General features: G+C 41.0%; 1 long non-coding RNA gene across 3 annotated transcripts in view; it reads left to right on the top strand.

Annotated features, from left to right (window-relative positions):
- Positions 1-26,739, top strand: part of LOC134334151 (uncharacterized) — a 59,473-nt gene that overhangs the window by 16,456 nt on the left and 16,278 nt on the right. For 2 of the 3 annotated variants that reach the window (XR_010015465.1, XR_010015463.1), the window contains exons 2-3: positions 22,540-22,608; positions 22,686-22,805. This is a non-coding gene — a long non-coding RNA (uncharacterized LOC134334151). Of the gene's footprint in view, positions 1-22,539; positions 22,609-22,685; positions 22,806-26,739 lie in introns of those variants that run through there. The other variant, XR_010015464.1, reaches the window with a different exon arrangement.

Below are 26,739 nucleotides of genomic sequence, written 5' to 3'. Positions count from 1 at the left end.
GATTAACCAGTAAATGCTTGACACTTGAAAATCGCTAAAAACAATCCTTAAAATATTACATGATTTTTATGGCCGTGAATTAGGCAGGGCCTTAGTAAAGAGGCATGGATTTGACCCTCGCCTCAAGTATTCTAATAAAATTACATAAGGTGAACTGGAGACTCTGACTTGCCCCTTGGTCAGAGTCCCATTGTGACCCTGAGCAGTCTGAAGTGGTTATTAAAGGTGAATAAATGCTTTTCTGTTTGTTGCTGTGTTATTCCTGCTTGGGACACATAGTCTTCAACAGTGTCTGATTCCAACATAGCTCAGCAATGAGCTTAAATATTCATATGCAAAGTCCAATATATGGCCAAAATATGTGGACACTCCTTCTAATTAGCAAATACAAGTGTTTCAGCCACACCATGTGCTAACAGGTAATATAAAGTATGTAACATGCTTCCAGCGGTTGTGGCACCAGCATGACCTGACCCAGTGCAAAGCCTGGTCCATAAATATAGACATAAATAGTTTGTCAAGTTTAGTGTTGAAGACCTCCAGTGGCCTGCACAGATCTGTCACATCAACTGCCATCAATACCGCATGTTAAGCCCCATGGTTTTTGAAAGAGAGAAAGGGATGGCCAGCAAGTTTATGCTCAGGCATCCACATACTTTCAACCGTACAGCATTTACATCTGTGGTGGCTGTGGAGGAGACGCATTGGTCAGCAATTGTGTTGCATGGCACATTGGTGGATCGAGTAGCTGGCATGAGTAGCTACCTCTAAGGAGATGCATTGGTCAGCAATTGTGTTGCAGGGCACATTGGTGGATCGAGTATCTGGCATGAGGAGCTACCTCTTTAAAAACAGTTAGGTTTGAAGGAGACTCATTGGTCAGCAATTGTTTTGCAGGGCACATTGGTGGTTCGAGTAGCTGGCATGAGTAGCTACCTCTAAGGAGACGCATTGGTCAGCAATTGTGTTGCAGGGCACATTGGTGGATCAAGTATCTGGCATGAGGAGCTATCTCTTTAAAAACTAGTTAGGTTTGAGTGAGAAGCATTGGTCAGCAATTGTGTTGCAGGGCACATTGGTGGATCGAGTAGCTGGAATGTTGCACTTCCCCTCTAGCAGCCTAAATTCACTAGATATAGCTAGTTGTTTATAAAGACTCTAGCCTTGTTTCTTTTTCTTTAAAGCTGATGGTCAGGCGTCCACATATTGTCGACCATACAGCATTTACATCTGTGGTGGAAGTGGAGAAGAAGCATTGGTCAGCAATAGTGTTGCAGGGCACACTGGTGGATCAAGTAGCTTGCATGAGTAGCTACCTCTTTAAAAACAGTTAGGTTTGAGGGAGACGCATTGGTCAGCAACTGTGTTGCAGGGCACATTGGTGGATCAATTATCTGGCATGAGGTGCTACCTATTTAAAAACAGTTAGGTTTGAGGGAGACTCATTGGTCAGCAATTGTGTTGCAGGGCACATTGGTGGATCATGTAGCTGGAATGTTGCACTTCCCCTCTAGCAGCCTAAATTCACTAGATATAGCTAGTTGTTTATAAAGACTCTAACCTTGTTTCTTTTTTCTTTAAAGCTGATGGTCAGGCGTCCACATGCTTTCGACCATACAGCATTTACATCTGTGGTGGCAGTGGAGAAGAAGCATTGGCCAGCAATTGTGTTGCAGGGCACACTGGTGGATCAAGTAGCTTGCATGAGTAGCTACCGCTATAAAAATAGTTAGGTTTGAGGGAGACTCATTGGTCAGCAATTGTGTTGCAGGGTACACTGGTGGATTGAGTAGCTGGCATGAGGAGCTACCTCTAAGGAGACGCATTGGTCAGCAATTGTGTTGCAGGGCACATTTGTGGATCATGTAGCTGGCATGAGGAGCTACCTCTAAGGAGACGCATTGGTCAGCAGTTGTGTTGCAGGGCACATTGGTGGATTGACTAGCTGGCATTAGTAGCTATCTCTTTAAAAACAGTTAGGTTTGAGGGAGAAGCATTGGTCAGCAATTGTGTTGCAGGGCACATTGGTGGATTGTTTAGCTGACATTAGTAGCTATCTCTTTAAAAACAGTTAGGTTTGAGTGAGAAGCGTTGGTCAGCAATTGTGTTGCAGGGCACATTGGTGGATCGAGTAGCTGGAATGTTGCACTTCCCCTCTAGCAGCCTAACTTCACTAGATATAGCTAGTTGTTTATAAAGACTCTAGCCTTGTTTCTTTTTCTTTAAAGCTGATGGTCATGCGTCCACATGCTTTTGAACATATAGGGTTTACATCTTAGCATCATTATTAGATAACAGACAATAGCAGCACCTAATTGACTTAATTATAAGCAAAAGTGTGTCTGGTACATTTATTGAAATGAAATGTTTTTAGATTGCTATTAGGTTGTAATGACTGTACATGTGTTCGGCTGTATTTAGGTTCTGTCTTGGGGCCAAAAAAGTTGTGAATTCAAACCCCAGTGCTGCCAGAGAGCCATTATTGGGCACAAAAGCTGTAATTGTGCAACCACAATACACTTGAACTGAACGCTCCTTTTATAGCTCTGTACATGGATTACCATCCGTCTCCCCCCTAGATCATTTTGTATAAAGGTCTCTGGTGAGTGTGTAACGTGTGAAAGTAAATGTAACACACACCGTGTTTGGTCTACGCTGTGGTGGTCCCGCATCAGTCCTGAAATGGTTTCAGTAGTGGTGGTCTGTCAGTGTGTGTGTGTGTGTGTGGGGGGGGGGGGGGGGGTGCATTGTCAGCCTTAATAATGTGAGACAGTCCATGCAGTGATGAGTAAGTGTTGAGTCCGTTGGGGAAATCCCCTGAGTGAGTCTTTACTCCACAGTCAGAACGATCACACTTTATATCTGCACACACAGAGACGCACTCAGATTAAAATCTGATCTGATTTCACTTCAATCATTTTACCTTTTTTGTCATTTTATTTGTGCGTTTTTCCCCTTTTTTCCCAATTTAGTGTAGTCAATTTGTCTTCCGCTACTGGAGGCCCTGATCACATACGAGGAGGGTGTATATACTGTATATATACTGTATATATATACAGTGTATCACAAAAGTGAGTACACCCCTCACATTTCTGCAGATATTTAAGTATATCTTTTCATGGGACAACACTGACAAAATAACACTTTGACACAATGAAAAGTAGTCTGTGTGCAGCTTATATAACAGTGTAAATTTATTCTTCCCTCAAAATAACTCAATATACAGCCATTAATGTCTAAACCACCGGCAACAAAAGTGAGTACACCCCTTAGTGAAAGTTCCTGAAGTGTCAATATTTTGTGTGGCCACCATTATTTCTCAGAACTGCCTTAACTCTCCTGGGCATGGAGTTTACCAGAGCTTTACAGAATGCCACTGGAATGCTTTTCCACTCCTCCATGACGACATCACGGAGCTGGCGGATATTCGAGACTTTGCGCTCCTCCACATTCCGCTTGAGGATGCCCCAAAGATGTTCTATTGGGTTTAGGTCTGGAGACATGCTTGGCCAGTCCATCACCTTTACCCTCAGCCTCTTCAATAAAGCAGTGGTCGTCTTAGAGGTGTGTTTGGGGTCATTATCATGCTGGAACACTGCCCTGCGACCCAGTTTCCGGAGGGAGGGGATCATGCTCTGCTTCAGTATTTCACAGTACATATTGGAGTTCATGTGTCCCTCAATGAAATGTAACTCCCCAACACCTGCTGCACTCATGCAGGCCCAGACCATGGCATTCCCACCACCATGCTTGACTGTAGGCATGACACACTTATCTTTGTACTCCTCACCTGATTGCCGCCACACATGCTTGAGACCATCTGAACCAAACAAATTAATCTTGGTCTCATCAGACCATAGGACATGGTTCCAGTAATCCATGTCCTTTGTTGACATGTCTTCAGCAAACTGTTTGCGGGCTTTCTTGTGTAGAGACTTCAGAAGAGGCTTCCTTCTGGGGTGACAGCCATGCAGACCAATTTGATGTAGTGTGCGGCGTATGGTCTGAGCACTGACAGGCTGACCCCCCACCTTTTCAATCTCTGCAGCAATGCTGACAGCACTCCTGCGCCTATCTTTCAAAGACAGCAGTTGGATGTGACGCTGGGCACGTGCACTCAGCTTCTTTGGACGACCAACGCGAGGTCTGTTCTGAGTGGACCCTGCTCTTTTAAAACGCTGAATGATCTTGGCCACTGTGCTGCAGCTCAGTTTCAGGGTGTTGGCAATCTTCTTGTAGCCTTGGCCATCTTCATGTAGCGCAACAATTCGTCTTTTAAGATCCTCAGAGAGTTATTTGCCATGAGGTGCCATGTTGGAACTTTCAGTGACCAGTATGAGAGAGTGTGAGAGCTGTACTACTAAATTGAACACACCTGCTCCCTATGCACACCTGAGACCTAGTAACACTAACGAGTCACATGACATTTTGGAGGGAAAATGACAAGCAGTGCTCAATTTGGACATTTAGGGGTGTAGTCTCTTAGGGGTGTACTCACTTTTGTTGCCGGTGGTTTAGACATTAATGGCTGTATATTGAGTTATTTTGAGGGAAGAATAAATTTACACTGTTATATAAGCTGCACACAGACTACTTTTCATTGTGTCAAAGTGTCATTTTGTCAGTGTTGTCCCATGAAAAGATATACTTAAATATCTGCAGAAATGTGAGGGGTGTACTCACTTTTGTGATACACTGTATATATATTTATATACAGTGGGGTCAAAAAGTATTTAGTCAGCCACTGATTGTGCAAGTTCTCCTACTTAAAAAGATGAGAGAGGTCTGTAATTTTCATCATAGGTACACTTCAACTATGAGAGACAAAATGAGAAAAAAAAAATCCAGGAAATCACATTGTAGGATTTTTAAAGAATTTATTTGTAAATTATGGTGGGGGACACGCCTGGCACTGCAGGATTTGAGTCCCTCTCGGCGTATTGTGTATACTGATGGTAGCCTTTGTTACTTTGGTCCCAGCTCTCTGCAGGTCATTCATCAGGTCCCTCCGTGTAGTTCTGGGATTTTTGCTCACCGTTCTCATGATCATTTTGACCGCACGGGATGAGATCTTGACCCCAAGTGAGATTATCAATGGTCTTGTATGTCTTCCATTTTCTTACAATTGTTCCCGTAGTTGATTTATTCACACCAACCTGCTTGCCTATTGTAGATTCACTCTTCCCAGCCTGGTGCAGGTCTACAATTTTCTTCCTGTGTCCTTCGACAGCTCTTTGGTCTTGGCCATGGTTGAGTTTGGAGTCTGACTGTTTGAGACTGTGGACAGGTGTCTTTTATACAGATAACGAGGTCAAACAGGTGCCATTAATACAGGTAATGAGTGGAGGACAGAAGAGCTTCTTAAAGAAGAAGTTACAGGTCTGTGAGAGCCAAAAATCTTGCTTGTTTGTGGGTGACCAAATACTTATTTTCCACCATAATTTACAAATAAATTCTTTAAAAATCCTACAATGTGATTTCCTGGATTTTTTTTTCTCATTTTGTCTCTCATAGTTGAAGTGTACCTATGATGAAAATTACAGACCTCTCTCATCTTTCTAAGTAGGAGAACTTGCACAATCAGTGGCTGACTAAATACTTTTTGACCCCACTGTATATATATATTAGGGCTGTCATGCGATTAAAATTTTTTATCGCAATTAAAGAATCTAATTAATCGCAGTTACTAATAATTAAGCACAATTTGAACAGTTAAGAACATGTTTACCAATAAAAACCTTCATAAAATTATGATGAAATGATTAAATCTAAATTATTTTTAGAAAACCAGCCAATGTCTATATAGAGTTGTTAACAGCTACCCATCTTTCAGCCAGTTATTCAAAATGACAAGTTTGTTCACATTATCTGACAAAAGTGAGTGAGGATCTTTTCCTCTTCATAATCCTGCCACTGAAAACTCACTTATAATATGAACCATTTCTAGATGCGACACCAGTGGCGTAACTAGGAGCTCATGGGCCCCAGTGCAAAAATTTGGGCCCCCTCAACAAATTGCATATGCTGATTGCTGATCAGAATGAATTGAAAGTACACTTCAAATCCAAATTCCTGCCTCTGGTATTTTAATGCACAGTTTTAGTTATTTTAATTTTACTTAATGAAAATAGTGTAATATAATAATAATGACCTGGTGAGTGCAGCCAATGGGGAGCAGTAAGGTGAGTGGTTGGGTTCATGTCGTGGAGGACCCCCCCCTTCCTTGCCATGGGCTCCAGTGCACCTGCCCCCCCCCCCCCCCCGCCCCTCTGTAGTTACGTCCCTGTGCAAAACGAATAGTGTCTTGTCGACCCACATTGTTAACTAAGTTAAAGCATCTACAGTCCATTGCGATCCATTTAACACCAGTATCCATCTAAATTCATCTAAAATAAAGTTACTGAGCTAATTTTACCTGTAACGCGTATCCGTGCGTGCAGACGAAACAAATCTGTGCTTTGACCAAAGATGACATTGAAGTCAGTTAATAACTGTAATTTTGTCTAGTAATGATTTCTCACGCTTTTTGAAAACAAAAATGATTATTTCATTTACCCTATATTTCGCAATATGTAGTAGCAGCAGCTCGAGTTATAACAATAACACGGGTCTTTTCCAGTTTGCGCTGTGAGTGATAAATATATATTATATCTGTCTGTCTGTCGTCTGTCCGTCTGTCTGTCCATCTGTCCGTCCGCCTGTCTGTCTGTCTGTCTGTCTATCTGTCTGTCTGTCTATTTATCTGTTCTGTCTGTCTGTTTATCTATCTGTTTGTTTGTCTGCCTGTCTATCTGTTTATCTATCTATCTGTCTTTCTGTCAGTCCGTCCGTCCATCCTTCCGTCCATCTTATATCCATCTTATATCTATCTACCTATCTATAATCTATAACATCTATTAAATGCCACCAGACGTCTCATGTAAAGCAAAATTGTCCTTACAAATTTTTTGGCATCGTTGCCCAGTTCTGTGTTCACCAGTCACACCATTAAAACCAAACACTGGGATGAGCTGTGCAGCAATATGTGTGTGTGTGTGTGTGTGTGTGTGTGTTCTTAATTCGAACATAAATCCTATATGAATAGTTGACAATGGAATGGATGGCATGATGGTGTTGGCAGCAGCATCACATGACTAAACAGACAACCAGGCTCTTCCTTCCTCTTCTAACCTCAGTGTGGAAAGTGTGTGTGTGTGTGTAAGTGTGCTTGCAATTCTTTTTCCATTTAGTTTTTTTTTTTTGTCAAGTATGTATTTAAGGAATCTCTCTTTGCTCCCCCAGATACTAATCAGCCAATCAGATAGCTTTATAGAGTTGTGAGGTCAGTACTTCCTATTACTGCGGTTAGGAAGGCTTCATTGACGTACAACTTGAACTGCGTGACCGGCGTTTCTCAAAAACCATGAGTGTGTGTACGGGTTGTGTGTGTGTGTGTGTGTTAGTGTGTGTGTGTGTGGGGGGGGGGGGGGGTGTTAGCGTATACCTCTGGCGCAATATGTGTGTGGAAATGTGTAGGGGTGTCATACGGCATTTAAGTTATCAGTATTAGGATGCTTGACTGTGAGTATGTGTACGGAAGCCGTAATTGTAATCGTAGGTTTATTTATATATCATTTTTTCTGTATGACTGTTTATCCATCAAGGTGAGGAAATAAACCAATCGTATGTTTTCCACAGAACACTCTAATGTTAAAGGTTAGAACCCTGACAAACCTTCCTGAGCTCAAATGCTTTGTAGGACCTTTTCAACCTACCTGTCAGATGTCATAATGTCATTCATATTCAATTAATTCATTAATTTATTTATTTAATACCATCCTGGTATGGATTGTGTTGGGTCTGCAGGCCCCCGAGAACACACTGGACTTAACTATAGGACCAAACTCCTCAAAGCAGGGCACCACTACCCCTGTTACGTTAAATAATCATCATGTCATTCCAAGTACATTTACATTTAGGCATTTAGCAGACGCTTTTATCCAAAGCGACTTACAGTACTGTAACAGCATACAGTCTAAGCAATAAAGGTTTAAGAGCCTTGCTCAAGGGCCCAACAGCAGCAGCCTGGTAGTGGTCTAGTACTAGTCCAGCACCTTAACCACTAGGCCACAACTGTTGTATCATTGTCCAGATGCTTCTCTTTGATTAGATGCTGGATTTGTTTTGAATAAAGTTAGTTTTAAGAACAGTCTCTACCATAATGATAGACTTTATAGTAAGACAGCCTGTTGAACCTTGTTATAACAGCTGATTTACAAAAAATATTAAACTGCAAATTGAGTGTCCATGTGATGAGGAACAAACTTAAGTTGTGCATTGAGTTTGGACTGGGCCGATAAAAGCTTGCTTAACTGTGAACAGTACGGTGACGTGTGTTTTTGCAGCTTCTAATTCATGATGGAGCTGTTTTGGTGATCCTTGGATTACGTCTAAACAGATGAATTTGCTCCCAGAATAAGGTGATAGTTTGGGTTTTATTCATGAACTTGTACCTTGTAAATTGACATTGTACTTTTAATGGGTGCAGTCATTATTTATAGGCACAGAGAAGTCTCAAGCTTTAGCATTTTCATCTTGTTTTTACCTTATTTGTTGTCTAGCACTTTTGCTACCACTAAATGACAGATAAAAGCGTCTACTAATGGGGACAACAGGTCTAAGTTAAGCAGAACAAGGTAAAAGGTTTAAGGTATAAGGGCAGTGGTGGCTCAGTGGTTAAGGTACAAGACTAGTAATTGGAAGGTCACTTGTTCAAGGCCCACAACTGCCAGATTACAATTGTTGGGCCCTTGAGCAAGGCTCTTAGTTTTCAATTACCTAGATTGTAAGTCGCTTTGGTATTAAGGTATAGGACTAGTAACATTAACTGGACTAGTAACTGGAAAGACCCACAACTGCCAGGTTACCACTGTTGGGCCCTTGAGCAAGGCCCTTAACCCTCAATCCAATTGCTTGCAATGTATATGCTCCCAATTGTAAGTCGCTTTGAATAAAGGCATCTTCTAAATCAGGGGTGTCAAACTCACGGCCTGCGGGCCAGATCCGGCCCGCCACGTCATTTTATGTGGCCCGCGAGAGCTTAAACGACTGTACGATAGTTGTGATGGTTCGAGTCGTTACAGCGACGCGCTTATAATTTAATAGGATTCCTGCGCCTTTAACCTGCAACTGGTGACATCGTAGTCATGGCAACTAACTTTGACCTTCGCTGAGAAGCCATGTGACTTTTACGGCAAAAGAACGCGGGTAGTAATGTAAACAATAATAATAAATATAAATAATTATCTTGCAGTATAATACCAAAGCATCGTCTGTAAGTAGTGGCGTTTATATTCTCAGTTGTTTGTAAATGTTTAGTGAGTATATCACAGCGTTTTAGTTACAAATTTACCATAATTAAATACTGTTGTTACCGTTACTATAGCAATTAGTATCTTTACACAAAATGCTAACTCGTTAGCGCTATTTTACGTTTGGTTAAATCTCATATTGTACCAGATGTAACACTTGACTACAGCTGTGTGCTTGTACTGTATTAAGTTCTTTATTGTTTTTATTGTTTGTATTTTTACTTCATTTTGATGCACACAGTGTATCACACAGCTGGGAAGCAAATAAAACCGACTGTATTCTGAAGAGAGCTGTCTGTCTGTCTGTCTGTCTGTCTGTCTAGCTGAGAAAGGGGGATAAACTATTAGTGAGGGCAGAACAATTGTCTTAAAATACACTGTAAAATCCTACATTAACTGCATCTCTCAAAATGCATGCTGATTTTGTGACCTGCAAAGTGACACATCCCGCCAGTAGATGATGTTACACATATTTACACATAATCCCAAAATGTACAAGAAGAGAAGTAAAAAAATTAAGCAGAAGGAGGAAATTTAATGAAAATGAAAACAAGTTTGTGCTTCAGGAAGAGAAAACGGTGCGTCTCTTGTGTTATGAGGCCGTGTCTGTGGTAAAGTAGGACAATATAAATGCAGAATTTAGCCTCCAAGACAAACAACAGACTGCAATCACAGCAGGATACGTTACAATCGGCCCTTTGAGGGCCACAATAATGCTGATGTGGCCCTCGCTGAAAATGAGTTTGACACCCCTGTTCTAAATGCTGACAATGTAAATATAAATAAAGCATAACAAAGCCAAAACGTAATGTCCTCATATGTGACCACAGGGTCTTAAAAGGTTAACAATGCAAGTCAATCAAATCAATCAGTTTATTTGTTACATGCAGGTCAAGGAAATGGTTATTTGTTATACTGTACCTGACGGTCACATTAGTACTATGATACAAAAGAAAAACGTAATATACAAATAAAAATAGTTAGTTACTGGTTACACAAGATTATTTTAGACCAAGCAGATTTTAACCCACAATGAGCATATGAAGAAACACACATTAGTGAAATTTGTTTTGGATGAGAGTGTGTTCGACTAAATGAAGGAACTACGTCTGGGTACCCGTGATGTTGTTGGAATTTTAAACCTGAGTGGCATTTTTAAAAAGAAATGCTGGTGGGAGGCATGAAGGAAAAAGACAGAGCCGACGGATATAAAAATAATAATAGCGTAGTTGCCAGGGCTTCAGATGCAGCCTGTTGTGTTGTGCGTCAGTTCAGCTATTCACAGCTATAGGAGCAGGTACACACACACACACACACACACACACACACACACACACACACTTCCGATTTCTCTTCCTCCTCATAATGAAAATAAATCAGCATCAGCTCTTCTGCTCTTTTCTTCTTCTTTTCCTTTATTTATTCCGTTATGTTTTCCTCCTCTTGTCTTACCTCGCAATCTCGCCCACGCCGCCCGCATACCCGTTTCCCTGGCAACAGCTGCTTCCTGTTTGTCCGTCTGGTCTGGGCTATTTTTTCCAGGAGGTGTTTTGGCATTTATTACGCTGGTTGCTGTGTGTGTGTGAAGTCATGGTCTACCAGCAAACAAATCTGGTCTTACCTGAACACACAGTTCAAACTGTAGCTGAGTGTGGACCTGCTTTCTGCCAAATTCTGCCTTTATGTAAAGTGACATAGGGCCTGTCTGAAAATCTAGTGATCTCTCTACATAGGCACATTTTACGTCATCCTACACTCCTGAGAAAAGGGCATGTCTAAATTCTTAGATACCTTAAAATGCTCCTTCTGAGGTGCTATAATTCTAAGTGATAATCTGACTGATTAATGATGGAGTGTCCGATGCTTCCTCAGCGCTGAAGGCAATCCCAGCATTCAGTGCGGCACAACTGTTCTCACAAAAAACTACAAATATGGCGGATAAATGCGGAGCAACCAACAGTAAATTAACAAATGTAAATTAATTCTCATTGATGTTTAATTTGTATAAAGGCGCTCAAGTGTTGTTTATTTGTAAATTCGGGCTTGTCAGAGACAGTTTAACAGTTTTCTGTACTCGGAGGGAGACGTTAGCCGGCATGCTAGCAGGTTGTGCCACCTCAGCACTTGGTTTGAATGGCCTGAGGCTAACTGTGTTAGCTTAGTAAGCTAAAACTGTGGTGCTGTAATCACTGTAATTACTGTCTAAGTAGTGTGTCTAAATAACCTGCCTAGAATCCCCTCTACTGAGGCAGCTGATCAGGTAAAATATATCAGAGCAGGCTAGGCTGCTGGTTTCTAACAATACTGATATCTTGTCTCCGGTCAGTAGCAACACACTGCTCATGCTCAGTATAGGATGAGTGTATTTGTAGAAGTGTGTGTGTGTGTGTGTGTGTGTGTGTGTATGATTTGTAAAGTTGCCTGTCTTTATGCATGAGCATGGGCACATAGAATCTGATTTCTGATGTATTCACATATCAGCGGTAACCACAAAGTTCTGTTGTAAGAATATTAATATTCATTTTAATATTCACTATCGTAAGTGTGCCCACGCATTAACAGAAAGTCAGTTCTAATGAATGAAACCTTTTCAACCCTCCCCCCTTTTGTGCCCACTTCCTGTAAGCGAGCTTCCTGTGGCACGGGTTTACTTCCTTTAGCTATGCTGGAAAATAAACTCCAGCCCTCCCCAGCCACCAGAAGTGAGAGACGAGAGCATTAGAGAGCTTTTTAGGTTGTGTATAATTATAGATGGATGGATGGATGGATGGATGGATGGATAGATGGATAGATGGATGGATGGATGGATGGATGGATGGATGGATAGATGGATGGATAGATAGATAGATAGATAGATAGATAGATAGATAGATAGATAGATAGATAGATAGATAGATAGATAGATAGATAGATAGATAGATGGATGGATGGATGGATGGATGGATGGATGGATAGAAAAAGATTGAAAAAGTAATCTGATTACTGATTACTCCTTTAAAAAGTAACATAGTTACTTTATGGATTACTTGATTTTAAAAGTAACTAAGTTAGATTACAAGTTACTATTAGTTATATAATGCGGTCCGCTAATGTATCCCATAATGCAACTGGAGCTGCGTAGGCGATTGAAGCGGAATAAGAAACAAGAAAGATAGCGGAAAATGGAGTCCTCTGTTCACAAGTGTAAGTAAAATTTTAAAGACAAATAAATAACAAAAAGACAATAAATATCCTAAATTTTGGCGAGTGGGGTTTGTAATGAGTCTGTAACTATGGTGATATTACGTCATCACGTCCTCACGTCATCACTTGACGTTGGTAAGATGTACTTCTTTACCAGCCGAGTAGTGCATACTTCCTCCAATCTAGTACAGACTCTGTAAGTATGCGATTCCGGACGCAGCCCGTGACTTAGTTGTCGCATAGGACAGACGTCACTCCCCGAGACGCAAGAAGAAAGCAAAAATATATCTTTTTACTAAGGAAAATGACAACAATAGTAACGCACAGTAACTTGGATAAGTAACTTTAACCTGATTACTGGATTGGAAATAGTAACGCGTTAGATTACTCGTTACTGAAAAATTTGGTCAGATTAGAGTAACGCGTTACTAAGTAACGCGTTACTGACCATCAGTGATAGATAGATAGATGGATGGATGGATGGATGGATGGATGGATGGATGGATGGATAGATAGATGGATAGATGGATGGATGGATGGATGGATGAGTGGATGGATCCTGTGGCACGGGTTTACTTCCTTTAGCTATGCTGGAAAATAAACTCCAGCCCTCCCCAGCCACCAGAAGTGAGAGACGAGAGCATTAGACAGCTTTTTAGGTTGTGTATAATTATAGATGGATGGATGGATGGATGGATGGATGGATAGATGGATAGATAGATGGATAAATAGATAGATAGATAGATAGATAGATAGATGGATGGATGGATGGCTGGATGGATGGATGGATGGATGGATAAATAGATGAATGGATGGATGGATAGATGCAGTAGATGGATGGATGGATGGATGGATGGATGGATGGATGGATGGATGGATGGATGGATGGATGGATGGATGGATAGATAGATAGATAGATAGATAGATAGATAGATAGATACAGTAGATGGATGGATGGATGGATAGATAGACACAGTAGATAGATAGATAGATAGATAGATAGATAGATAGATAGATAGATAGATAGATAGATAGATAGATAGATAGATAGATGGATGGATGGATGGATGGATGGATGGATGGATGGATGGATGGATGGATGGATGGATGGATGGATGGATGAGTGGATGGATGGAGGGATAGATGGATGGATAGATGGATGGATGGAGGGATAGATGGATGAATGGAGGGATAGATGGATAGATAGATAGATAGATAGACAGACAGACAGACAGACAGACAGACAGACAGACAGACAGATAGATAGATAGATAGATAGATAGATAGATAGATAGATAGATAGATAGATAGATAGATAGATAGATAGATAGATAGAGGGATGGATGGATGTATGGATAAATAGATAGATAGATGGATGGATGGACGGATGTATGGAGGGATAGATGGATAGATAGATAGATGGATGGATGTATGCAGGGATAGATGGATAGATAGATGGATAGATGGACGGATGTATGGAGGGATAGATGGATAGATAGATAGATGGATGGATGGATGGTTAGATAGATAGATAGATAGATAGATAGATAGATAGATAGATAGATAGATAGATAGATAGATAGATAGATAGATAGATAGATAGATAGATAGATAGATAGATAGATGGATGTATGTATGGATAAATAGATAGATAGATGGATGGATGGACGGATGTATGGAGGGATAGATGGATAGATAGATGGATGGATGTATGGAGGGATAGATGGATAGATAGATGGATAGATGGACGGATGTATGGAGGAATAGATGGATAGATAGATGGATGGATGTATGGAGGGATAGATGGATAGATAGATGGATGGATGGATGGTTAGATAGATAGATAGATAGATAGATAGATAGATAGATAGATAGATAGATAGATAGATAGATAGATAGATAGATAGATAGATAGAACAATTACCAACTGGTGTTATTCATTTATTTACTTATTAGGATTTTAACGTCATGTTTTACACTTTGTTTACATTTATGACAGGACAGGTACAGTAGTTACTGGTTACACAAGATTCATCAGTTCTAGTTTAATGTCAAACACAGTCATGGACAACTTTGTATCTCCAATATACCTCACTTGCACGTCTTTGTACTGTGGGAGGAAACCGGAGCTTTCGGAGGAAACCCACACAGACACGAGGAGAACATGCAGACTCCACACAGAAAGGACATAGACCGTTCAACCTGGGCATCAAACCCAGGACCTTCTTGCTGTAAGGAGACAGTGCTACCCACCGAGCCACCCTTTGTAATGACAAATAATGCCATTCTATTCTATACAGTTAGTCTAGTACGTTGATTTTCTACCCAGCTTTAAGCAAAAATAAAAAAGCCAAGCGTTTTAGTTATGGTGAAGCTGTCTGAGACTGGCTTTATGTCCGTCACCTTTAATCTGAGGTCTTTTCGTCTCATCTTACCTACCTGCCCACACACTCCTGAAGCAATACCTCCCACCGAGCATGAAGAGGGTTTGTCTGCGAGCGTGTACACATTTCTGGCATAGCTGAGCAGCATCAGATCAATTCCTGGTGATGTTTCAAAACCAGGATTTAGTCTTTACGAGAGCTTTTAAATATCAGAAACAAGGGAAAGAAAACGGGGTGAGAGTGGGCTCCTCTGTAGATAGGCGTGGTCAGGTCGTGTCACAGATCCGAAAGCTCCTTCCATTTTATAAACTGATGTGTGATGCGAGGTGAGCGAGTGTGTAGGAGTATCTTGTTTCGTTCCAAAGCCTTTTGTTTAAAAACGGTGTTGACTGTTTTTCTTCCCGTGCCAAGACTCCGAGCCGCGGAGGATAAAACGAAGAGCTCCGAAAAAGAAAGGCGACTTCAAAGCCAGCGAAGAATTTCTTAAAGCGGGGTACTCTGAGACCACATCAAACACAAGGTGGGAAGGAGGTGGGCTGGGAAAAGAGTGTGTTAGAAAGTGTGTGTGGCATGAGAAGACGAGCCTCTCGGAGCCACCTGGAGGTTACTAATGCCCACCGACCGAGCCAGATGGGGGGAGAAGAAGCCTGTCGACTCAAACGCAGAACCTCGAACACCCAGAATGCTCTTGAACTCGCCAGCTGAGGATGCTAGGCTCAGAGGGAGGGCAAGCAGCCCACACACAGATACACATCCTCAGAGCCAATCAGTCTAATCTTTAGCACAAACGCACAGCGCAGCTTTCTACATCTACATCCAGCTTCTTTCTTTTCTTTTTTTCACAGTTCTGCAGGGGGATTGATTGTCAGGGTTTAAAATACGCTCACGCCAATCGTACTTCTGTGTTTGCTGTGCATGCAGACTCTTTTGTCTATTCTAGTTGAGTTCTGAGAAAAACTTATTTCCGTGTAAACGTTTGCAGATAGCAGTGCAGTTTTTATCGCACGCCATCGATGTACCCAACAATGTTTCATATCACTACACCCTACAATACTTCCTTTTCACTGCACCTTATCAGTGCAGACAAGCTCTGAGATCCTGCCAAGTCTTCAAACACACTTGTAAGACTAATTAACTAACTAACTAAACAAACAATGGTAGCCTAGTGGGTAGAGCTTTGGGCTTTGAATCGTAAGACTGTCGGTGTGAATCCAGGCCCTGAGCTCTGACCCCAGCTTCCAAACAAGCTGGGATATACAGAAAAAGAATTTCGTTGTACTGCACCGATCAGCCATAACGTTAAAACCATCTCCTTGTTTCTACACTCACTGTCCATTTTATCACCTCAACTTACCATATAGGAGCACTTTGTAGTTCTACAATTATCTGTTTCTCTGCATGCTTTGTTAGCTCCCTTTCATGCGGTTCTTCAATGGTCAGGACTCTCCCAGGACCACTACAGAGCAGGTATTATTTAGGTGGTGGATCATTCTCAGCACTGCAGTGACACTGACATGGTGGTGGTGTGTTAGTGTGTGTTGTGATGGTATGAGTGGATAAGACACAGCAGCGCTGATGGAGTTTTTAAACACCTCACTGTCACTGCTGGACTGAGAATAGTCCACCAAAAACATCCAGCCAACAGTGCCCTGTGAGCAGCGTCCTGTAACCACTGATGAAGATGACCAACTCAAACAGCAGCAATAGATGAGCGATCGTCTCTGGTTTTACATCTACAAGGTGGACCAACTAGGTAGGAGTGTCTAATAGAGTGGACAGTGAGTGGACACGGTATTTAAAAACTCCAGGAGTGCTGCTGTATCTGATCCACTCATACCAGCACAACACACACTAACACACACTAACACACCACCACCATGTCAGTGTCACTGCAGTGCTGAGAATGATCCACCACCCAAATAATACCTGCTCTGTGGTGGCCCTGTGGGGGTTCTGACCATTGAAGAACAGGGTGAAAGCAGGTTAAAAAGGTTGTAGAGAAACAGATGGACTACAGTCAGTAATTGTAGAACTATAAAGTGCTTCTATATGGTAAGTGGAGCTGATAAAATGGACAGTGGGTGTAGAAACAAGGACGTGGTTTTACCGTTATGGCTGTTTGGTGTATATGTAACGAAGAGCTATAGAATTTCAAATGACAACAGGCTAAACAGGTTTGCACAAGACAAGACACACTAACTAAGCTAAATGCTAAGGTCATGCTAATCTAAACACACATGAAACCTGACCCTAAACTATCCCAGACCCTATGCTAAGCTAACATAAAGGCTAACACAAAACATGAACAAGACTACAACATGGAACAAGACAGAGGAATCATGTAACAATCCAAACCATGACAACGTATAACCATCAAAATAGCCTTCGCTGAATGATCCACAGCAGTGTCCTTAAATGCCTTGAGGTTCAGCTGTGGATCATTAGCTAATTGTCCAATCATCATCAGGACGTGATGGCTTGACAATATAAACCCGGAGAAGAGAGGGGCGTGGCACATGAGCATGATTCGTTTCATTACATGATAAATAAAGACTTTCTTCTTATTCTTCTAGTTGTACTGATGATTAGCATATATGCTAGCATTTAAACGCACTTTTAAACACATATTTTTTATAGCTGCCACTGTAAATCTCTTGTACGCTTGCACAAAGAACAATGGAACGTTCCTTTATTCGCCCCCCTCCACAAAAAAACACACCACTTAGAGGTATGTGTGTGTGTGTGTGTGTGTGTGTGTGTGTGTGTGTGTGTGTGCCCTGCAATGTACTGGCGCCCTGTCCGGGGTGTTTCTGTATACCTTGCACCCATAGAGAGCTGGGACCCTAAAAAGGATAAGCAGCTTAGAGAGTGAGTGAGTCTACGATGGCTAGAGGTTTATTTTTCTTTCTTAAGAGTAGTAATATCATGGCAGAGCATGTAGATTATGTGCATTTACATTTACATTTTCGACATTTAGCAGACACCTTTATCCAAAGTGACTTACAGTACTGTGACAGTATACTATCCAAGCAATTGCGAGTTAAGGCAAGGCAAGGCAAGTTTATTTGTATAGCACCTTTCATACACAGTGGCAATTCAAAGTGCTTTACATAAGGAAAAAATTAATTAAAAGCATTAAAACATTCCTGAGATCTAGAACCTCTTCTTGAAAGACTTCTTGCAAACATTTAGTTACAATTAAGACAACATGAAATTAAAACAAGAGAGATAAAAAATTAAGAACATGAAAACTAAAAGAAAATATAGTAAAATATACCCTACAGTTTAGAAGAGCATGAAAAACTAAAAGAAATATGGTAAAATGAGGGTAATAGCAAAAATTTCAAGCTCAATCATAGGCACAAGAAAAAAGAAAAGTTTTTAACCTGGATTTAAAGATTTCTACATTTGAGGAACATCTAATATCTCCTGGCAGTCTGTTCCAGTTATATGCAGCCCAACAGGGCAGTGATAGCTCAGTGGTTAAGGTACTGGACTAGTACATAGAAGGTTGCCGGTTCAAGCCCCGCCACCACCAAGTTGCCACTGTTGGGTCCCTGAGCAAGGCCCTTAACCCTCAATTGCTCATTGTGTAAGTCGCTTTGGATAAAAGCGTCTGCTAAATGCTGAAAATGCAACAGCTAAATGCTGCTTCACCATGTTTAGTTTGGACTCTGGGCTCAACTAGCTGACCTGAGTCCATGGATCTAAGAGATCTACTGGGTTTATATTCTCTAAACATTTCTGAGCTGTATCCTGGGCCTAACCCATTCAGTAATTTATAGACCAGTAGCAGCACTTTAAATTCTATTCTGTAACTGGAAGCCAGTGTAGAGATTTTAGAACTGGAGTGATGTGCTCAGTTCTCTTCGTCTTAGTTAAAACTCTAGCAGCAGCGTTCTGAATGAGCTGTAACTGTTTAATGGTCTTTTTGGGAAGTCCATTACAATAGAGACCATTACAATAGTCCACCCTACTGGATATAAAAGCATGGATCAGCTTTTCTAGGTCTTGTTGGCACACTAGACCCTTGATTTTGGCTATATTTCTAAGATGGTAGAAGGCTGTTTTGGTGATGGTTTTTTTATGGCTGGTGAATGTGAGATCTGAGTCTATTAGAACGCCAAGATTTCGAACTTGGTCTTTGGTTTTTAGAGCCCTGGAACTGAGGTGTTCACTTAAGGGCCTTGCTCAAGGGCCCAACAGTGGCAACCTGGCATTGGTAAAGTTTGAACCAGGGACCTTTGGATTACTAGTCTAGTACCTTAACCACTAGGCTACAACTGCCCTAAATGTGCGAGCATTTGTGCTGTTGTTACAGATGTTTGTTTTTATGTAAAAATCATTGATCAGTTATCGGTGATAAGAAGACGTAGACGTGTTTGTCTCAGTTGTTGTTTTCTTTAGTTCACTGCTCTCACCGCGACCGTCGGCACAAATAACCGATTTGCTCAGCGCTCGGCTTGAGCGGTGAAACATCACTAAAGTTCCACGACACGAACATCCAATTGTGTGAAATAACCATCAAACCTACTCTAAAATACAACATATATGTGTTTAGCTGGATTAACTTCACTTGTGGTGTTAATGCAGCTCGGGGTTCTAAATCTTCTCGGGAGAGTCAAAAAAGCGTAACGTAAAAAATAAAGCGTAACGTGGCTGAATGTACTAAAAGTACGACATAGAAACACTAAACTTATCTCTGTTATTACTGGTTATAAGTGCTACATACTGCCCAAATTCATCGGTCGTTGTTTTAGTACAACAAGCCACGTTACGCTTAATTTTTCACATTAATTGTTGTTCGAACTGTCCGGGTCACGTTTACCACGTCATATCACACAGTTCATCTTTTGTAAGGCGCTTTGAAAATATCAGCAAAAAATCAGATTAGACACTAGTTCGTTCTGCGTCGGTGGAAAAGGAGTATCAGTAATGTGATCCGGTTCACTTGAGTCACTGATATTTTGATTGCGATTGATTTACTGCATGAAAATGCATCCAAATATCACTTGTCTTCCGTGCACTTATCTTCTGTAAATAAATCCTTCTCTCTTAATTCTCTTGGCACCTCACACTTCTCTTCTCAGTGACACTTTTTCTAAGTGGAATCTTGATCATGGGGGAGAGGGGGTGGACTCACCTACCAGTCAGATGGGTTATAATAAAATATATAACTATATATTGTTGTTTTGCTTACAAGAAAATATGCTGCATTACTAATCTATACCACTACTACTGATAATAATAATAATAGCATGTGCATAAAATCAGCCACATAACGAACACCAGTGTGTTTAACTGCTTGTTTATTGGAATATTTAACTTATTACTTAGTAGATTCACAGACTGGAGTAAAGTCGGTTCAGCCAAATCATCTGAGTCTGCGATGTTTCCAGTGAGCCTGCTCACTCGCCTTATGTACTTAGCAGCAGCTCAGAGGACTCATAGGATCCGGGTTAATTGAGATTTCGGACTCTTGATTCCTGATTCAGTATAAAGATTCGAATCATTAACCCGGGTTATTCAGGAACCGCCCAGCTCTACCGTACACACTGGTGTACCGATCGGTTAAAGAGCGGTTTTATCGAAACCGGGAGGAAATCAAGCGAAAGCCAGAACTCTACACCTGATTCCTGTTCAGCTGTGTGTTTCTCTCTATCAGTGAGTCTCCTGTCCTTCCTCTGGACCTGCTGTGTCCCTGAGCACTGAAGCACTGCAGACAGACTGTCCCTCTGTCTTTCCTGTCTTTCTACCTCGCTCTGTCTGACTCCTTCAGTCCATCTCTCGCTCCATCTGCTCAGCTGAACTCTAAACGTTTGAAACGCTCCCTTAGGGAATTCTGTCAGAAAGAGCACTGATGTTGGATCAGAACTGGAACATCCAAACTATTTGCTGCCCGTTATTATTTTTTAAACTGCTCGCAACGTTTCAGAAATAAATACCTCAACCTTAAAACATCTTCCTGCTAGTCTGCCAAACACAGGCTGTTGATGTTTGCGATTGAACTGGTATTTTACTGCATAACAATCTTCAGTGTTACTACAATAATAAAGTATCTGTCTGTTTGCCTATCTGTCTATCCATCTGTCTGTCTATCTATCTAGCATCTGTCTGTCTATCTATCTGTCTGTCTATCTATCAGTCATCTGTCTGTCTATCTATCCGTCCGTCCGTCCGTCCGTCCGTCCGTCCGTCCGTCCGTCCGTCTGTCTGTCTATCTATCTATCTATCTATCTATCTATCTATCTATCTATCATCTGTCTGTCTATCATCTGTCTGTCTGTCTGTCTATTTATCTATCTGTCTGTCTGGCTATCGGTCTATCTGTCTGTCTGTCATCCTATCATCTCTCTGCCTGTCTATCTATCATCTATCTGTCTGTATATCTATTTATCTGTCTGTCTATTTATCTGTCTGCCTTTCTGTCTATCTGTCTGTCTGTCATCCTATCATCTGTCTGTCTGTCTATCTATCATCTATCTGTCTGTCTATCTATCATCTATCTGTCTGTCTATCTATCATCTATCTGTCTATCTGTCTGCCTGTCTATCTATCATCTATCTGTCTGTCTATATATCTATTTGTCTGTCTATCTATCTGTCTGTCTATCTCTCTGTCTGTCTGTCTATTTCTTTTTTCATCCTACTGTCATGACATCCCAGAAAGTAACTCAGATGTCTGGTAGCTTGTTCAGGCAAATATTACAAACAGTGTGTGAGACATGTACTGTATATAAATTCAAATCAAAGGACATGAACACTTTATGGCCTAAAGTAAGTCTTCAAAAATCTTTCCACATTAATTTTTGCAGTCACTAATGTTGTGGCTTGCTCAGGGGCCAGGGGCCAACAGTGTCAACTTTTGGTGGTGGTGGGGCCTGAACCAATAGCCTTCTGGTTACTAGCCCAAAACCTTAAGCACTTATTTACCACTGCTCAGCAGGTAATATCTAAACATGGTTATTTATTGTGGTGTATAAAGGTCTTTATTTAAATTCCTTGTTAGTGATTATGTCTGACCACAGCTCACTACTTCTGCGTGGTCATAAAAAAGGCAAGTTTGACCACACCTAATAGACCGGCCTACAAGAATTACAAAGGAAAATCCCTGGATGCTCTTTACAGATATTAGAAAGTTCATTTTAGAAGTCACTTGGTGTCATTTCTAAACACTTCAGACCACAAAATCAATGTATCAAAACAATTGTCTGTACAAAGTACATGGAATAGTGTTTTTTTCTGCCAGGGCTGAAAGGAAAACACTAACTGTCCCTTATGCTATAAGGAATTTTGTCCAAATGGTCAAAAAACTGGTCTGTCATAAATTAAAATGTGCTGTAACTTGACCGTCGACACAGTCAGGCAAGTTGTACAAGGTCATAAGTTTAAAAGCTGCCTTGACTCTTTCTTGACTGTTCCTTAGAAGTGTATGCAATCTTTAATCTTGAACTATAAGTGTGTAATTATATGAGTAATTTAGGGATTAACACAACAGCACCAATCACAGAAACGACATAAACAACGTCCATCTGCTTTGTTGCCCACGTGGAAATGTAAACGATGACATGTTATCAGAGAAGTCATCCGTCAATCCTGACATGTTTACTGTATTATCTACAGATGAACCAGAAACCTTTTGATGGTGACCAGGAAAGTCTAGCAAGACATCAAAACCAGAGCTACGTAAAGGTACTTCTCTAATAATCACACTTCTTTCATGTTTGTCTCATTGAAAAAAAAAGCTGTGACCTACTAACGTCTTCTAGGGAGAGATAAGAAGTGTCAGCCGCATTCGTCACATCTCTCTGACCTCAACATCCTGCCGTAGTACCGAAACAAGGTTTTGCAACGAGGCCATGAATGACTGCACACACACACACACAGTTCTGTGCAAAATCCACTATTGGATTTGTTGTTTAATCAATAATATAATGACCGTTTATTATTATGTCTCAGTCTGTTTATTAGAATAAATACAGAAAATGTGTATACAGTATTAGAAAAACTGAAAACAATCAGGCTAAATTGGTGAGTATTTAGTGTGACTTCCTATTAAACTTGAGCAATAGCAGGAACCCAGTTCTCTTAAACCTAAATGGAATGGAACCCTAATTAATGTCTTTGCTAACACCTCTACTTGTCTGACTATATATACAGTATATATAAAAATGACCGCTGTGGAATAGGTCTGTTACACCAGGTTTGTGCATACTGTATGAGTTTAATTCATTGGAAGCTTGCTAGTATGTGTAAGACCAACTTTCAATCACACCATTTCATTCAAAATGCCAAAAATCACAGAATCTGACAAACATAAAATCTTCTTGTTCCTCAGCCTTTGTCCCATTTTTCAGTTACGGGGTCGGCATTTCCGGCTTCTTCCCGTTAGGGGTCGCCGGCGGGATTTGGCACAGTTTTATGCCGGATGCCCTTCCTGACACAACCCTCCCTATTTATCCGGGCTTGGGACCAGCACTACAATGCACTGGTTCGTGCATCCCAGCGGATAGGTAACTATGGGACAATTCAGTGTCTCCAATTAGCCTAGCGGCATTTCTTTGGACTGTGGGAGGAAACCGGAGCACCCGGAGGAAACCCACACAGCCATGGGGAGAACATGCAAACTCCGCACAGAAAGGACCCGGACCGCCCCACCCGGGGATCGAACCCAGATTTTTAGCAAATCCACTCTCAAAGAGAAATCAGCAAACAAACTCGATACTCAAGATGAGGTATATAAACTGTTATAATGAAGTGTAAAGAATCAGAAGGGGCCAAGGGCAAAAAAAGACTGGAAGGCCAAGAAACCTTTCAAAATCTGATGAGAATTTTCTCAGAGTTTCTTCTCTGAGAAACCAAAAGAAGTCCAGTGAGGACCTGGCTCAGCATCTGGCAGTCTCATAGGATGCCAAGTTGACCCTTCTACTTCTTCTACATCTGAAGAAGCTTGATTATGAATAAAGAAACCACTTACAGAAGGGAAACATGGTAAAAAGACTAAGGTATGCTAAAGCTCACAAAGATCAGAATGAAGATCAGTGGAAAGAGTATTATGGAGTAACGAATCCAACTTTAACATTTTTGGGTCCAATCCTCTAGAATATGTGAGAAGAAGAGTTGGAGTGAAATGTGGTGGAGGGTCTGTCCTGTCCTGGTTTGGGGCTGCATTTCTGCCAGTAATGTTGGTGATATTGTCTGAATTAATGGAATCATGAATTTCTGAAAAAAAAGACAGATTTTAATTAATCATGCCATTCAAAAGTGCCTGATTGGGAATGATTTTATTTTTCAGCATAGTAACGATCACAAGCATACTGATACTAACAGTGAAATCTAGGGCAATTGCAGCCTGGCGGTTAAGGTACTGGACTAGTAATCTAAAGGTCACTGGTTCAAACCCCACCATTGCCAGATTGCCACTGTTGGGCCCTTGAGAAAGGCCCTTGACACTGAATTTCTCAGACAATATACTGTCACAGTACTGTAAGTCATTTTGGATTAAGGTGTCTGCTAAATGCTGAAAATGTAAATGAGAAGGACAAAAAAAGAGAAAGAATTGTACCACATTTCAAATGTTTTTTTGGGGACAAAGCCATAATCTGTCATGGTATAGGGGTGTAATTTGCCATAAGTAATTTGGACAATGCTTATGGGGAGCATTTAGGAGCAACATCTGCTTCCATCTGGACAAAAGCAAGAAAATTCCAAGCCTCATTTTGCATGTTACATTCATGTGGCTTTGTAGTTGAGAGTGCAGGTGCTAGAGCTGCAGTCCAGACCTGTCTCCAAGTGAAAATATGTGGTGCATTAAAAAAAACTTAATATAGGGCAGTAGTAGCTTAATGGTTAAGGCGCTAGTCTTGTAATATGAAGGTTGCTTGTTTAAGCCCTGCCTCCACTAATTTGCCACTGTTGGGCCCTTGAGCAAGGCCCTTAACCCTCAATTGCTTGCATTGTATCCAGTCCCAACTGTACGCTGCTTTGAATAAAGCATAACAACAAAAACAGAGATCCTGAACTGTTGAGCAGCTAAAGTGTTTATATTATACAAGAATAAAAAATGAAGTCATTCTTCATATAAAAAACCTCAATATACTAGCTCAGCAGTTAAGGTACTGGCCTTGTAATATGAAGGTTGCTAGTTCAAGTCCTGCCTCCACTAAGTTGCCACTGTTGGGCCCTTGAGCAAGGCCCTTAACCCTCAATGGCTTGCATTGTATTGAGTCCCAAAAACATAAACAAAAATGGAGATCCCTGAACTGTTGAGCAGCTGAAGTGTTTATATTATACAAGAATAAAAAAGTGATGTCATTCTACGCATTTCTGTCTGTTTTTACTGCAGGACCGCAGCACTTAAAGCGATGATGTTTATTCTTTTTTAACTAAATGATCTCAGATGTACAGATCCAGCTGTAGCTTATAAATGACCAGCATTAGAGGACATGAACTCTTAGTAAGCTAATAACACACAGATGCTTGTTAAGGTTTGGTAAAGTTGGGTTCTGTGATGTGGTCTGACATGGCAGATACTCTGTGACTACTTCAGCTAATGGACATGAGACGAAAGTAAAAAAAGAAAAAGTGAAACTGGGAGAAAGGAAAGGACAGGACAGGAAAGAAAAGAAAAGAAAAAAGGAAAAAGAAAAGGAAATAAAAAGAAATGAAAGGACAGGAAAGTAAAGGAATGAAAAGGAAAGGGAAGAAAAGAAAGAGTACAAGTAATAAACCAACCAAACTAAAGTAGTGAAAAATAAAAAGGATTATACAGTGGTACCTTGAAACTCAATGTCAGTTGGTTCTGGGACTGGTGTTGAGTTTAAACGGCGTTGAGTTTAAAAGACGTTGAGTTTCAAGATATTTTTCCTTTAAGGATGTTTGGGAAACCTGTTAATGCGTTCCATGGAATAATATATATATTATATTATATATATATATATATATATACAGTGTATCACAAAAGTGAGTACACCCCTCACATTTCTGCAAATATTTCATTATATCTTTTCATGGGACAACACTATAGATATGAAACTTGGATATAACTTAGAGTAGTCAGTGTACAGCTTGTATAGCAGTGTAGATTTACTGTCTTCTGAAAATAACTTAACACACAGCCATTAATGTCTAAATAGCTGGCAACATAAGTGAGTACACCCCACAGTGAACATGTCCAAATTGTGCCCAAAGTGTCAATATTTTGTGTGACCACCATTATTATCCAGCACTGCCTTAACCCTCCTGGGCATGGAGTTCACCAGAGCTGCACAGGTTGCTACTGGAATCCTCTTCCACTCCTCCATGATGACATCACGGAGCTGGTGGATGTTAGACACCTTGAACTCCTCCACCTTCCACTTGAGGATGCGCCACAGGTGCTCAATTGGGTTTAGTCCATCACCTTTACCTTCAGCTTCCTCAGCAAGGCAGTTGTCATCTTGGAGGTTGTGTTTGGGGTCGTTATCCTGTTGGAAAACTGCCATGAGTGCCAGTTTTCGAAGGGAGGGGATCATGCTCTGTTTCAGAATGTCACAGTACATGTTGAAATTCATGTTTCCCTCAATGAACTGCAGCTCCCCAGTGCCAACAACACTCATGCAGCCCAAGACCATGATGCTACCACCACCATGCTTGACTGTAGGCAAGATACAGTTGTCTTGGTACTTCTCATCAGGGCGCCGCCACACATGCTGGACACCATCTGAGCCAAACAAGTTTATCTTGGTCTCGTCAGACCACAGGGCATTCCAGTAATCCATGTTCTTGGACTGCTTGTCTTCAGCAAACTGTTTGCGGGCTTTCTTGTGCGTCAGCTTTTTTCTG

The sequence above is a fragment of the Trichomycterus rosablanca genome, chromosome 2, assembly GCF_030014385.1.
Source record: "Trichomycterus rosablanca isolate fTriRos1 chromosome 2, fTriRos1.hap1, whole genome shotgun sequence".
NCBI classification, from domain to species: Eukaryota; Metazoa; Chordata; class Actinopteri; order Siluriformes; family Trichomycteridae; genus Trichomycterus; species Trichomycterus rosablanca.
Note: the sequence above shows the minus strand (reverse complement) of the source record. Positions and strands in the feature narration are given on the sequence as shown.